The sequence below is a fragment of the Periplaneta americana genome, chromosome 9 (genome assembly GCF_040183065.1).
Source record: "Periplaneta americana isolate PAMFEO1 chromosome 9, P.americana_PAMFEO1_priV1, whole genome shotgun sequence".
NCBI classification, from domain to species: domain Eukaryota; kingdom Metazoa; phylum Arthropoda; class Insecta; order Blattodea; family Blattidae; genus Periplaneta; species Periplaneta americana.
Window position 1 is genome coordinate 53,756,835 of NC_091125.1, and position 13,753 is coordinate 53,770,587.

General features: G+C 35.9%; 1 long non-coding RNA gene and 1 other non-coding gene across 2 annotated transcripts in view; one reads left to right on the forward strand and one right to left on the reverse strand.

Annotated features, from left to right (window-relative positions):
• Nucleotides 1–13,753, reverse strand: part of LOC138705649 (uncharacterized) — a 206,521-nt gene that overhangs the window by 82,998 nt on the left and 109,770 nt on the right. Inside the window, exon 4 of the long non-coding RNA XR_011333712.1 lies at nucleotides 5,096–5,228. This is a non-coding gene — a long non-coding RNA (uncharacterized lncRNA). The remainder of the gene's footprint in view (nucleotides 1–5,095; nucleotides 5,229–13,753) is intronic.
• Nucleotides 9,199–9,270, forward strand: TRNAY-AUA (transfer RNA tyrosine (anticodon AUA)). Its single transcript has one exon. It is a non-coding gene; the product is annotated as a tRNA-Tyr (tRNA).

Here is a 13,753-nt window from a genome sequence, read left to right on the forward strand (position 1 = left end):
CGTAAAGCTGAAAACCCGGGTTCAAATCCCGGCGCCGGAGAGAATTTTTCTCCGTTCCATTACTCTTCCATCGTTAGATCACAGGTTAAATTGATCCTTGTTTCAGCTGAACTTGGAATTTTGTGTTGTATAAAGTCTAATCTGAGATTAATTTGTCTCAAACTAAAGTCAACTTTGACTGAAGAAATTTCTCCGATTAAGTTAGATGATCCAAGTTCAGTTATTTCTTTTCTGTTTGAAATATACGAGTGACAGATTGTGCAAATAAAATATCCATTATTATTAATATTAACAGATTATGTTAGGTACATTTATATATATTTCTTTCAATTTCTTGCCTTAATACACAAACATTCTTATATTTTATAAGGCTCTATCGTGTTCAGCAGTATCAAATAACATAACCTATAATTATATTATGTTTATAACAACCATTAATTATTAATGGATATGATAGGTACATTCATAAATGTTCAATTAACTGTATTACTAAACGAAAATTGTCGTTTTATAAAGCTTTATTATGTTTAACAGTATCAAACACCATAACATGATAACAACTTGGAGAACAGTCAACCTTCTTCTTATTGTCCGCCATTATTTACATTGCAAAAAAAAAAAAACAGTGTCTCCAACAGAGTGTAATACGGAAAGTCGCGAAAAAGTAGTTGTAAAGTCGCTAGATTTCTCATTATCACCAAAGAAAGATTAAATTTTGTCACTATGGGGTGCTAAAAAGGTCACTAAATCCCTATTTAAGCAATATAAAAGTTAAAAGAAATTGTTGTTGAAAAAGAGTTAAAATCGCTAGATTGGCGACACTGAACAAACCTGTATAACATGGTCCGCGCATCACGTATTTCACCTGTTTATGCGATGTTGCCAAATCCTTTTCACGTGAACTTAGATTGCATTTGAACCAAGGTAATTTGATCGCAGAAACGTTTTATACAATAGAAGAAGTGTCTGAACTCGGTTTACTTTTCGATCTTCGATCAAAGTTGATCTTTAGTCAGGGAGTTTTATACAATTGGGCCTTAGGCACACTTTCGCCCATTGTGCGCTCTATATGTGAGATGATTGTCCAAGTCCGACGGATGGGCCGGGTGGCATTTGTGAATCCGATATTGACAGGTGGGCAATCCTGTCTCAGCCTCTGATAGAGCCAGATCCCGTTTCGCCGACGAGTAGTCTGACAAGCTCCAGGGCCCGGAGCCCCAAGCCCTTTCTATATCAACACCGAAAACTCGTACTACCCCCAAGATTTCACACCAGCCCATTTTTACTATTATAGATGTACCTATATATGATAGAGAAATGAGAGTGAGGTGGAGAATGTTGCTAGAATGATGGAGGGAAACGAGAGATCCTACCCATAAACTCTCTGCAACATCAGCTTTCTCCACCACAAATTTCATAACGACCTCTTCGGGGATCTAACTTGGGCCGCTAGCACTTGAAACATAAAAGCAGCAGAAATGTCTACTATAAAGAAAACTGTCTAATCTCGTAAGATTTCGTTATATGCAGATCTTATTTGACTATTGTTCATTGATGATGTACCATGCTGAAGCATTCTTTATGTGCAAATTAAACTTGGGAATATTGGTAACGTATTTCGCTATCACCAATTTCATCGACGCTGAATAACATCGTAGTTGATACAGCGTCGTTAAATAACCAAGTAAAAAAAATATTGGTAACATTGAATGTTCAGAAGAAACATGTTTCGCAGTCGCTTCGTTCACCGAAAACCTCATAGAATAGAACTGGAATCGAACCTCTGCTGTTAGACCTCATATTTGCTGATTGACCGAGGAACAAATGAAGTGAGATTCGATCCTTTCAAGGGCATAGAAAAAATCCCCTCGTATGAATAAACGATAACGAAACTGTGTGGTACCAGTAATACAGGTAGCTACTTTGCCGGTAGCCGACAAGGCGTCCATAGTATAAAGATCAGTGTCTTGGGGTTCACCTTGAAGATTGTGACGTAGAGAACGGCCGCGTCGGAATGTAACCACAGTCGGTCGCAACTTGAATGGTAAATACCAAAAACTCAAAATAATGTATTCTTAGGCCACGAAATAAAATTTCGGTCTTGGAATTGTTTTTCTTTTCTCATTTATTTTCTGAGATTGTTAAGCTTAATCAGCTCCATGGCGAGATCGTGGGTTCATTTACTGACTGAAAACATTCCTCGTGATTATACGACTTGGAACAGGTGCTGGAAATACGGCGTATAACAGAGGTACTTCAAATTAATATTGATAAATTATACTACATTTCTGTAATAATTTAGATGTTTATTACTTATTTACAATGTTCACGTAATAAATAAGAATGGTTAGGCCTAATTATGTATTTGGTGAGTTTGCGACTAAAGAATTAAAAGACAAAATGTAGTCTATGTAAATCCATAATAGACCAATTGTAGGCCAATGGTGACATGCAATATAATAATTATAATGATAATATGAAATCGAAATGTTTACTGGAATATTTTTGCACAGTGAATAAGATTGCGTGAAACATCTTTATTTTCGGTATGCAGATTAGGTAACAATGGATTTAAGTATTAAGTAGATAGCTACTACCGCAGGCAGGATGAGTACGTCTTATTCAATAATTAGCCTATAGGATAATGAAGCGAGATAGGCGAGGTACATTAAATAAGGAATGGAGCGACACGGACCACGTGGAAAACTAAACGGCGCGAAGTTCAATAATGCAGGTACCGATAGTGGCCAAAATGGCGCCTGTGGCAATCAAAGTATGATTATCATGTTTTTTTTTTTTTTTGTAAATTACGTCATGAAATGGGCCGTTGGTGTTGTTTACCGGGTTGTAATTCTAATTATGGATCTGTGTCTGATATTTTTTCAGCGTTTAAGTTTCCGAAAAATAAAACTTTTCGGGACAAATGGTTAAGTTTCATACATCGTGACAATTTCCAAGTTAAGAAAACTACAGTATTAAGCATAAAACTTTTTGAACTAGATTAGTTATTAAGGAAGATATTTTTTTTATCGTAAATGATTATGTTTTTCGTGTTTCCCCGGAAATTTCGAATCTTACCAATGATGCCTATCCAACTACATTTCCTAACCAAACTTCAGTCTTCTAGCTCCCAGAAAAAAATCCAGATCAACGGAGAGAGGATCAGATGGAGAGAGCAGAAGAATTTTTCAGGGAATGATGTGAAAGGGACATTATTCGCACTTTTGATTAGTTTCGAAGTGAGGTTCAGGGAAGACTGTTGTGAAAGGTGACTTATTTTCCTGAATATGAAAGATGACAGCATGAAAGAAATTCCATCATTATCTTTGGGATTTAAAATAACTAGTTTTCATTAATAACTATTGGCTACAAACGTCTTAAACGGGAAAAAATAATATATTCTACGTATTTCTAACCAATTTTCGGAAAAAGGGGAAACAAGTGGTGAAGAGTTAAGACTAAAAGTGAGAAAACGTAAAGAATTTAAATTCAGGAGGAATTAGGCCAATATATCAACAACCATCTATTAAAAAGACAAAATGTTATTATTTTATTATTATTATTATTATTATTATTATTATTATTATTATTATTATTATTAAGTTATTATATGGTAGTTCCGTTGATTTTGGAAATGAAAATGTTTGAATTGGTCAGGGATATTTGTGGAAATGCAGTTGATCGTACAAAAGCCTAAACTAACCAAACCTAACCTGTTACAGATTCGCATATACGAGGTGTATAAGCGGAGCATGAAAATAACTACGTCTGCACTAGTTTAGCCGTAAAATGAAAGTAATACAAATAATAATAGTAGAAGTATATTAGCTGACCTTGTTTAATTGTGTTATTAATTTTGATTGTGTTGTCCTTTTGTATGTCCAACAAATATTAGTGAACGTTTGCATTTATGCAGTAACATGGAGTTCAGTATGAATTTCAACTTATTGAAGACTATTTTCAGGCTGCGTTTGCACTGTTAAGTTCGTAACCTTGTAGTAAAGCAAAGTGGTTTCTACTCGCGCTTATCTTGTTGTTTCGCCTTCGAAATTGAACCTAAAATTGTTCATAAATTAACGCTGAACGTTTATTTAACACACAATTTAGTAATTCAACTTAATATGTAAGAAAAATATAAATCCTTTGACACAAAAATATTGGAATGGTGGGACCACTGAGGCGGCCATCTTTGTTTCTGTATTATGGTCTGAGTATTGAAGACAGTCCTGTTCCTATGGTACCACTAGTGACGCATTAGGACGGTGATTTACTGTTGGAAACTGAGAAGAATGCAACTGTGAGCAGAGATCTCTCTTCCACTCCGCCAACGTTCATGATACGAACATTATTAGCAATGTTATTTGAAATTTGAACGTAATTAATAATATTAATAAACAATACAGCAACAATAATATTAATATAAAAGTTATACATTTTAAAGTGGTATTCGGTTTTCGGAGTTCGTACTACTCATTTCATGTGGTTTAACAACATACATTTTTAGGTTAAGTCTTATGAATCGTAAATTGTTTAGTCAAACCAATGATTTTTATGTTGATAAACAAAATATGTTTTAATATTAGTTCAATCATAACTAATAATAATAATAATAATAATAATAATAATAATAATAATGTTTCCGTACAAAGCACTATGATTTTACTTACCTGTTCGGTGATATCTGGTAACACTTGGCAACATTGAAAAGATGTCCATATTAGCTGTTTAGGAACTAATCTTACGTGAACCTCACTATATCCACATTCACATGAGACTTTACCCAAAATGACCGAAAGAATAGGCGTCATAATTGCCTGTCCAATTTCGTGAAGAACGTATATTTTTGTAACTGAATTTACAATTATTTTTCCCATAAAATTCATTGTTAAGTCATTATAATGAAATATTGATCAAACTCTTAACTACAAGTGATTATTTACCTGTTATATTTATACTTTACTGTGCATATCAACAAAACTTATTGAAACTAATTTATTCCATTGCTATGCCCGCTATTATAGCTAGAAAATTTCGTAACTCAAGTGACTATGTTTTTATGCCCATCATGTCTGTATTACATAAGTACAATACGCACCTCATCACGCTGACAGCTTTTGAAGGGCACTGGCCGAAGTTCATTTCTAGTCATTTTTTCTCGATCTCACACTCTGGATGGGCAGACGAAGGAAACTCAATGACGTAAAGTTGGCACGACACCATGTCTCCTCCTGTGACAATAAGAGACATCACATTGATGACTGATAAATACTTATGCCCTCGACAGGATTAGAGTTAATTTAGTGTTTTTACAGACGGATTATCTGTAATAATAATTGTCCTCGATAGTCTAGTTACTGTGCTAGCTTAGGATCCGAGGTCCGGCCGAGGATGATGTATTTTAATGGCGAACTAATCCTTAGCATGGCTTCTTCTGGGAGAGAAGCAGAACTGGGAGGTCCGTGTCGCACATGTACCGTACATAGGGCCCCAGAAAAAAATTTATTGCTCCTTTCTTACCCACGTCGAAGTAGCATAATGTGCCCAAATCAATAACCTAAGTGCCCCCTTATTCATGCCATCCAAGTAATTATAATACAATCGAAGTTATCATCATTTAATTCGAGAAAAATTCGTTCCGGCACCGGGAATCGAACCCGGGACCTCTCAGCTCTGCTCGCGGAGTGCTCTTTCCAACTGAGCTATGCCGGGACACGATCCACGGTGCCGGTCGAACTCCTCTCGTTGTAATGTTTTACGGCCTTACTACCTGCACTTTAGACAATGTAAGTCATACATGCAGGAGCGCATATTTAAATGACTTTATGGTCATATTCAACCTCAGTTTGTGACAACTGCTAACAGTTAATACATCACATATTCATTATATATGAATTTTTCTCGAATTAAATAATGATAATACACCATATTGGCTACTTCATAGTAGTCGTGTAATATTCAATGAGGTAGGCGAGACCTCATATATAATGAATATGTGATCTACAATCGAAGTTGTTAATTTGAACATTTTTAAAATTCGAAATCATGAATAATTTGAACTTTTCACATGTTCCCTTGACATTTCTATAGCCTAAAACGCAGTGTTAAAAAATCGTCTGTAATTCGATCTTTTTTTTTATAATTCTAAATTAAATCCAACGAAATTCAGTTCAGAATAACGAAAATCAGCCGCAATATAGCGCAAGCAGACTATCGCCCTATCTTCAGATGAAGAAGATTGTGAAAAAATGTTCCAGTCTCTCAATAAAATCTAAGAATTTTGCAAGCATCAAAGATTAAAAAAAACCTATTAAAGTTCTGTATTTTGACAATGTTGCACAAAGCCTTAAATAAATAGTTTTTTCTTATTGTATTGCACTGAATTTTACGCAAAAGCTCCCGGGTACGATTCCAGTAAGGCTTCATAAATTTAGTTGGTTGGTTTGGACCCTTTCTCTCGAAATAGATTGGTATATTTAAATCAGAATACTTCTGACGTAGAAAGTAGAGAACAATTCAAACTTCTCTAAATCGAAATCTTTGATAATTAGATTTTTTAATGGTCCCTTCAACTTCGAATTAAGCAAGTTCGATAAGTTAATAATAATAATAATAATAATAATAATAATAATGATAATGATAATTGAAAATGGATCTGAAATTAATCAATAAAGAAGTCAAAAGTAATGCATGAGCTACCAAAATTACCGCAAGCGCCTTAAATAAACTGTGAGTCCCAACCGTACGTTTTCTGCCCAGATTGAATAGAACGGCTAATTTTATCGTTGTCACCACGGCACCACCTTTCGTCCTCTTCATCGTCATTATAAGTGATTTTATACTCATTAGTCATGGACTATACTCTCTCCGTGGAATCTGCAGAGTGCCTGTCACAAAATAAGCTTCCTGCGCAAGTGGCGTCTTAGTTGATTGGTCCAATGATTAGTCAGAGCGCGAAAGGAAAGGTGCGTGGGAGAGGAAACAAAACATGCTATGTGAACTCGGTCCCTCGCTCGCTAGCTTGTAGAAGGGAAGGGAGCAGGTTCCACCCTCCCCGAGTGACGTCATGCACAAGTTTACTCTACAAAAACTACGGACGGAGTATACTCGCACGCCTGGCCGTTTCCAGTTGCTGAACGAAGTATAGTTCTTTTATTATATCTCTACCGGTGAATAACCGGTAAATTTCAAGTGGCTTATCTTGGTCGTAGGCGTCATAACACTAAAAAAAGCATTGCAAACTTCTGCTACCTCTCATCCCCTTCCCGTAAACTGTGACGTTACACAGAGGCAGAGATAGCCTATAATAAAATAACTGTATTCAAGATTTTACTCCATGGCCAGGGGCTGTGTCCTCATAGACTGCATCCTTTCGTTAGCATTAGTGACCTCTCTTCAATTGTCCATTTCATTTTAATTATTGTAACCCAGGGACCTTGTTTTAGCACAGTAGCTTTGAGATGTGGAACAAGGAAAATAGACACAAAATATATAATACAAAGAAAGCAGATTAATTTAATTTACAAACATCCTAATTCATCAGTTGGGTAGAAGACATTGATATTCAGAAATTTGATTAATTATGTTCTAAACTTTTTCTCTTGACTTGGTGTTCAGTGCATTGCCTATTATCTTAAAATGGCAATGCACTGAACACCATACTACATGAATAATAAACTTAGTCTTTATAACAGCTGAGACTAAGAGGGGATAGGTTGGGAAATGATTTGTTCTTGTATTAAAATTATGAAAAAGCTATAACACTGATGATATCTGGATAATTTTCTTTGCAAATGCTTTCTCGGATCTTGTGAAAAACATGGCGTTTGAATTCGTGTACTTCGTATCCAGTGGCAAGCAAGATAACCACTATACCAACAAGGACGACCGGACAGAATACATTTTAAAGGAAGTATAATAATTAGTATGACTTCCTTAGAAATGAAAGGGAAGTAAAACTGGAGGATTTCATTTCCGTAGATTTACAGCCCGTAAAAGAACTCTGTTCCTGATAGAGGGTTGCAGGCAAAGTTTGTCGGCCATTTCTCACTCTTGTCGAGCTCGTACTATAAACCGAGAAATCCTGACCCACGCCGCGTCTGTGGTTCAAGTGCTAGCGCGTTGGTCTTCCATCCAGGTGGCCTCAGTTCGATGCCCGACTAGAGTAGTAGTAGTAGTAGTAGTAGTAGTAGCAGTAGCAGCAGCAGTAGCAGTAGTAGTAGTAGTAGTAAAGAAGGGCACGTCAGCTACTATGGCTATTTGCGCCCTTATCTAAAATTCTTAATATAACAAAGACATAAATAATATAATAATCAGTGCTGAAAGAACTAAAAAGCGTTGTCACGATAAAACGAGGCACTGCCCGACTAGATCATGATGGAATTTCTAGTGGACAAAGCAGACGTTTTCTCGGGGTACTCCTGTTTCCACTCTATCATTTCATCAACACTGTCCACCTTCCTCTCATTTCATCTATCATCTGTAATAGTAATAGTAAAAATAGGCTGGTGTGAAGTATCGAGGGTAGTACTGGTTTCCTGTGTTGATGCCTTATTTGGGGCTCTGAACCCCTGGCTATTATCAGGCGAAAGAGGTCCTGGCTCTATCAGGACTGAAGCAGAATGATCTGTCACCATCGGATTCACTAATGTCACCCAGGCCACCTCTCGGACTTACACAATCATCGCGTATGTAGGATGCATTATGGACCAAAGCATACCCAAGTGTAAGGAAACGTCCCGGGTCCAGCATTAGTTAAAGTGGGGTTATTTTCATACCTAACATGTTGAGGCCGACACAAGCCGACATGTTGGCCGACAAGTTGGGTAGAAAGACAAATACTAGTGCATATTTACAGCCGTTGGCTGACATGTAGTGTTGGGACTAAATATGTTGGCCAGAAGTGTTGTACTGACTCCAATTTATTGTATGGAGATAAACAATCAACCCAATACACCCTCATGTCGGGGTCTATGCATGTGCAGATTCTCCGTCTACTACCAGTTGCTATCAATGTGTTTCCACTGCAGTTTGTGCTTAAATTGTCTCTTATTTTTGTCCAATCTTCAAAGTTCGAAAAAGTTATTCAAACAATGTAGGTCATTCGTAGTAGTAGTAGTCATAGTCGTAGGTCATTGTAGTCGTAGGAACCCAAGAGTTGGAACTTAATACTGAGACGATTCTTCCGACGCCGGGGTGGAATCCGGTGTGGCTTAGTGGATAAAGCGTCAGCACATAGAGCTGAAAACCCGGGTTCAAATCCCGGCGCCGGAGAGAATTTTTCTCCGTTCCATTACTCTTTCATCGTATCCATTAAGGAGCTATAATCTCCCAAAAACTCTTTCAAGATATGCCGCAAATCAACATCATAATACAATCTAATATTGAAATATATCGTCGGATACAAATGATATCCATAACAACTTTGAATAATTAGACTCAAGGCACAACCTGTCTATATATATTATGACGTACATATATTTGGAAGGTGAAAAGAAGTGCAGTAGTGAGAAAACAAGAATACGGGCACAAACAAATCAGTTAACACAGTTCAAAGACTGTAATGCATCTCTTCACATAATATAGTATACAGATTTCATTTTATTTTTATTATTTTATCAGTGAAGACCTGCAAACATATTTGTACAAGTATTGTAATCACACGTGTGCTTTTTAATTATTTGACAGTAGGGAGTAGTCACACAAGAAAGACACATTTATGTCCTAATTATGTTGGTTTTTATCATGTTCTTATATTGTATGCTTATTAATATATATTGTATTTTGGTTGTAGAGACATATGTACCTATTAGTGATAATATTACTGTATAGAATGTTCTATCTGATGATGTTGGTATGAAACCGACGAAAAAGTTCATACAACATTAAACTATGTAATGTAAGGACTCGCACCTTACATATATTGATAGGAAAGTCATTGACTGAAAATAAATATTCGTATTATATATTCGTATTATCTTTCAAGAAGGCTTTTAGCAAGAACTCTTTTAATTTCCTATATTTTCTTATGGCATATCACTTTTTCCTCTTTTCGCAAATGTAATCAGTCTGCTAGAATAACAAATACAATAGCCACGTTGTCGTCCATCACGAGCATGGAACAGACTATTTTCAGTGGTGATACATGGCTTAGCTTCCAAAATTCCCGGTAGGTTATGTTGGCCAAATGCTTCATGATAAAGTAACGTTCAACTAACAACTTGTCGGCCTCAAGAATTCTGGCCAACACTGTTGGCCCAACATGTCTCAAGATAAGCCCACCTTAAAGCCAGCCAGTCAAGCCCGACCCAACATTGCCTTCGTTCACCTTACCGGCTTATACTTGGTCTCTACAGAGTGTGAATGACGCTATCGGAGCAGGTAGCTGACACTTATGGATATTTTTTTAATGTCTGAACCTCAGTTATAACTATATTAAATGACCTTATGTTCTCTGTTTTACCGTGTTTTTCACTAGATCCGAGACACAGGAATCTCGTTCCGGTCGGAACTATGAGTTTTTAAGGTGCTAAAAGTGATATATAGCGGTCTCCATTAGAAGAGAAGCAAAGTAGGAAGTATTATGTCGTATATTTACAGCTTGTAAGACAACTGTCCCCAGCTATTGATTTATGAATTTGACGAGAACATCAAAAGAAAATAAAAAATAAATTTCAGATAATTTGTGGGACCATTGAAAGAGTGTTAAGCTAAAAACGAGAAAAGAAACTCAGCTAAAGTTTTATAAGGTTATGGCTATCCCCACTCTTTTATACGACTCTGAAGAACCTATGGTTTTTAAGAGAAAAACATGTGTCATATACAAGAATGAGATTTTCAGTTTATTACGCGAAAAGATTCAAAAGAAGTGACAGAATTAGTATTGATACAATAACATTAGAATCGTTATATTTCTGACAACGATAAGATAGGAGAATATAGGACGAATTGCAAAGACTATATAAGTAGAATGGAAGGACATTCCTAAACAAATGTACTATATTACACACTAACGGGGAAGAGACATAGAAAATCGTGAAAAAAATGGCTTGGCAATTGGTGCCGGGACAGGTGATATCACCTAATCCCGGAAAGCAGTTGATTATTTACTTCCTCAAGATAATTTCTTCACAAAGAAGACGTCTTTCCATATTCTATTGGACTGTAGTGATACGTTTTTATTTTTTAATCTCAAAAATAAATTAAAAATTAAGTTTCTAGCATCGTTGCTAAATTTCAGAAGTCTTCTTTCAGATTAGGAAGGGAACTGGGTTAACATTTTTGGATGTCCAATATTAAGATGTCAACACAGTCGTTCAACTAGTAAACACCAAATTAACCAGCTATTATGACGAATTAATTAATCTACGAAATTAGTCTTTGAACAGTAAAGCTTCTTTATTACCAATTGCCGGCGGAAATGAGTAGACTGCGATATTTTAGGTACGGTAGAATTGAGCTTCCTGGTTAACAATATTTTTTATCACTCATGATGGAATTTCCTTTGCGCATATGATAAGATAATATGTCGCCAAAAGCGATGATTAATTTTTAATAAAATTTGTGGTATGGTACAGTATAATGCTTCCAATGCAGTGTAAATAGCATCCGTCTTTTCTTCTGTTGTTGCATATCTCCTTAATAAAGTCCCGCAGTGTGTTATCACCTCGAGAAGAATAAAGAAGTGCATACTGCAGTCTTGCGATGGCGCCTAATAATTACGGGCGAGAGCTATTTTATGCCCGCTGCGCGCGCGGAGCTCTTTTACCTGTAAACATTGCTAAAGGATGTACACATCTTAGAACACAGCGCATCATGACGGAACGGAAGCGCTTAAAGCTTTCAAGGAAGAGAGGAAGATACAATATTTATGCTTCGAACATAGTGATGAAGTCCAGTGTTTGTTGTGCAAAAAAAGATATCATTTGCAAAAAAAAAAAAAAAAAAAAAAAAAAAAAAAGCAACATAAAACGGCATTATGAGACGTAACGTGAAAAAAAAAATATAGGCATTATTCAGGAGAAGAAAGAAATAAATTCATTTCGCAATTGACACCGAAGGTAAATTAATTTACATTTGGGTCAGTAGATTGTATCTAGATTCCATTTATTTTAAATGTATTGTTGATGTTTTATTTGTTATTTGTTTCTGGATATTTACTTTTATTAGACTAGGTGTTTCTTCAATTTAGAAATAATATTTTATCTTTGATTGCACTTTAACTTATACTATTACTAAGCTCAAAATCTAATTCACTTTTATTCCAATAACTATTTTCAAGATTTTTAGCAAATATGAACTAAACATTTTGAAAACTTTGATGCAAAGAGCTTTTTTAGTAACATCAATATAAAGTATACTTAAAAAACCTCAACCAAGTAACTTGCCCTGACCGGGATTCGAACCCGGACAACCTGGTTTCGCGGCCAGACGCGCTGACCGTTACTCCACAGGTGTGAACCGAAAGTTTTAAAAGTCATACTTATCCCATTAAATGATTGACCCCAGAAATTACGATGGCTCTCAATATCTTAATTTAATCAATTTGTTTTTTTCGTGTTACGTGCATCTCACAATTCACTCTAAGAAAACTCATTACATAATCACGACTGGAGAGTAAGGACTACATTTTCACAATCACACAATCAATATACTCTATTTCAATCAATATTGCCATTATTATTTTTTCAACAAATACTCAAAAGTACTTAGAGATCACACACGTCGAGCAGGTAGACCCTATTAGTTTCTTCTAAATAATGAAGTGAAGTATTTACATAATAAATAATTGCTTTTAGCAATAAAATGGTTTACATACAATTAACTTTTCCTATTTCTCTCTTTGTTCCTAAAAAAAAACCTTCCCTTTGCGATTTGTTTATATATGTATGTGTATATTAAATAACTTAGTAATCAGATCTGTTACATAGCCAGAAATTTAGTAACGCAAGGTACTGTAATAATTGCTGCATTTATTCGAAGTGCTGTATATGCATGTACATCCCTGTTCTCTACGTTACGACGCTACGTAGTGAATGCGCTATGCGCCCGTAATCAAGGTCGAGCTCTTGTACCATGATTGGGAGCTAATATCGTCTCATTCCTGGCATACTGTATAGCAGGAGTTCTCAACCTGGTGCTCGCGAGCACCATAGTGCTCCTTTAGTGGCATTTGGTGCTCTCGTCATGCGATTAAAAAGTACTCGCGAGCACGAACGCTCCTGAAGTCTTTTTTTCAATTCAAGCTTTGTTGTACGAACCGAAACAGTGTTCCTGTTCATCCATTATAATATGTTAGAGACCTGATATGCCTTCTTGTATCTCATGGTGTACAACCCCTTTCAATTCAGTCTGGACTTAATCAGAAAAATCAAGATCATCCAAGAAAATGAAATGGCTGCTTGTACAGAACTTTAGTTGACAGATCTCTAGTCCTTCTTAGCGTTGAATTATTTGTTTTAATAGGATAAGAGCAAATAAATTCAAGTAATTATTGTAGATAACGCATAAAATAACCATCCATAATTTATTTTCGGTGCCTGTTTAGGCAGGTAAGGTCTGTGGCTTATTCGCTTCGAAGGTAATTTTACGGGAGTCGTAAAGGCGGCTTAGACTTCTCAAGTGTCAGAGATGTTGTCAAAATGTAAAATAGATGTTCACTTTATACCGCAAAGTTCTATAAAGCTAAACGTTTGTAGACGTTACAATATCTGAAATGTACTAAAATGCAGAGACAACATAGCATCCGTATATTATG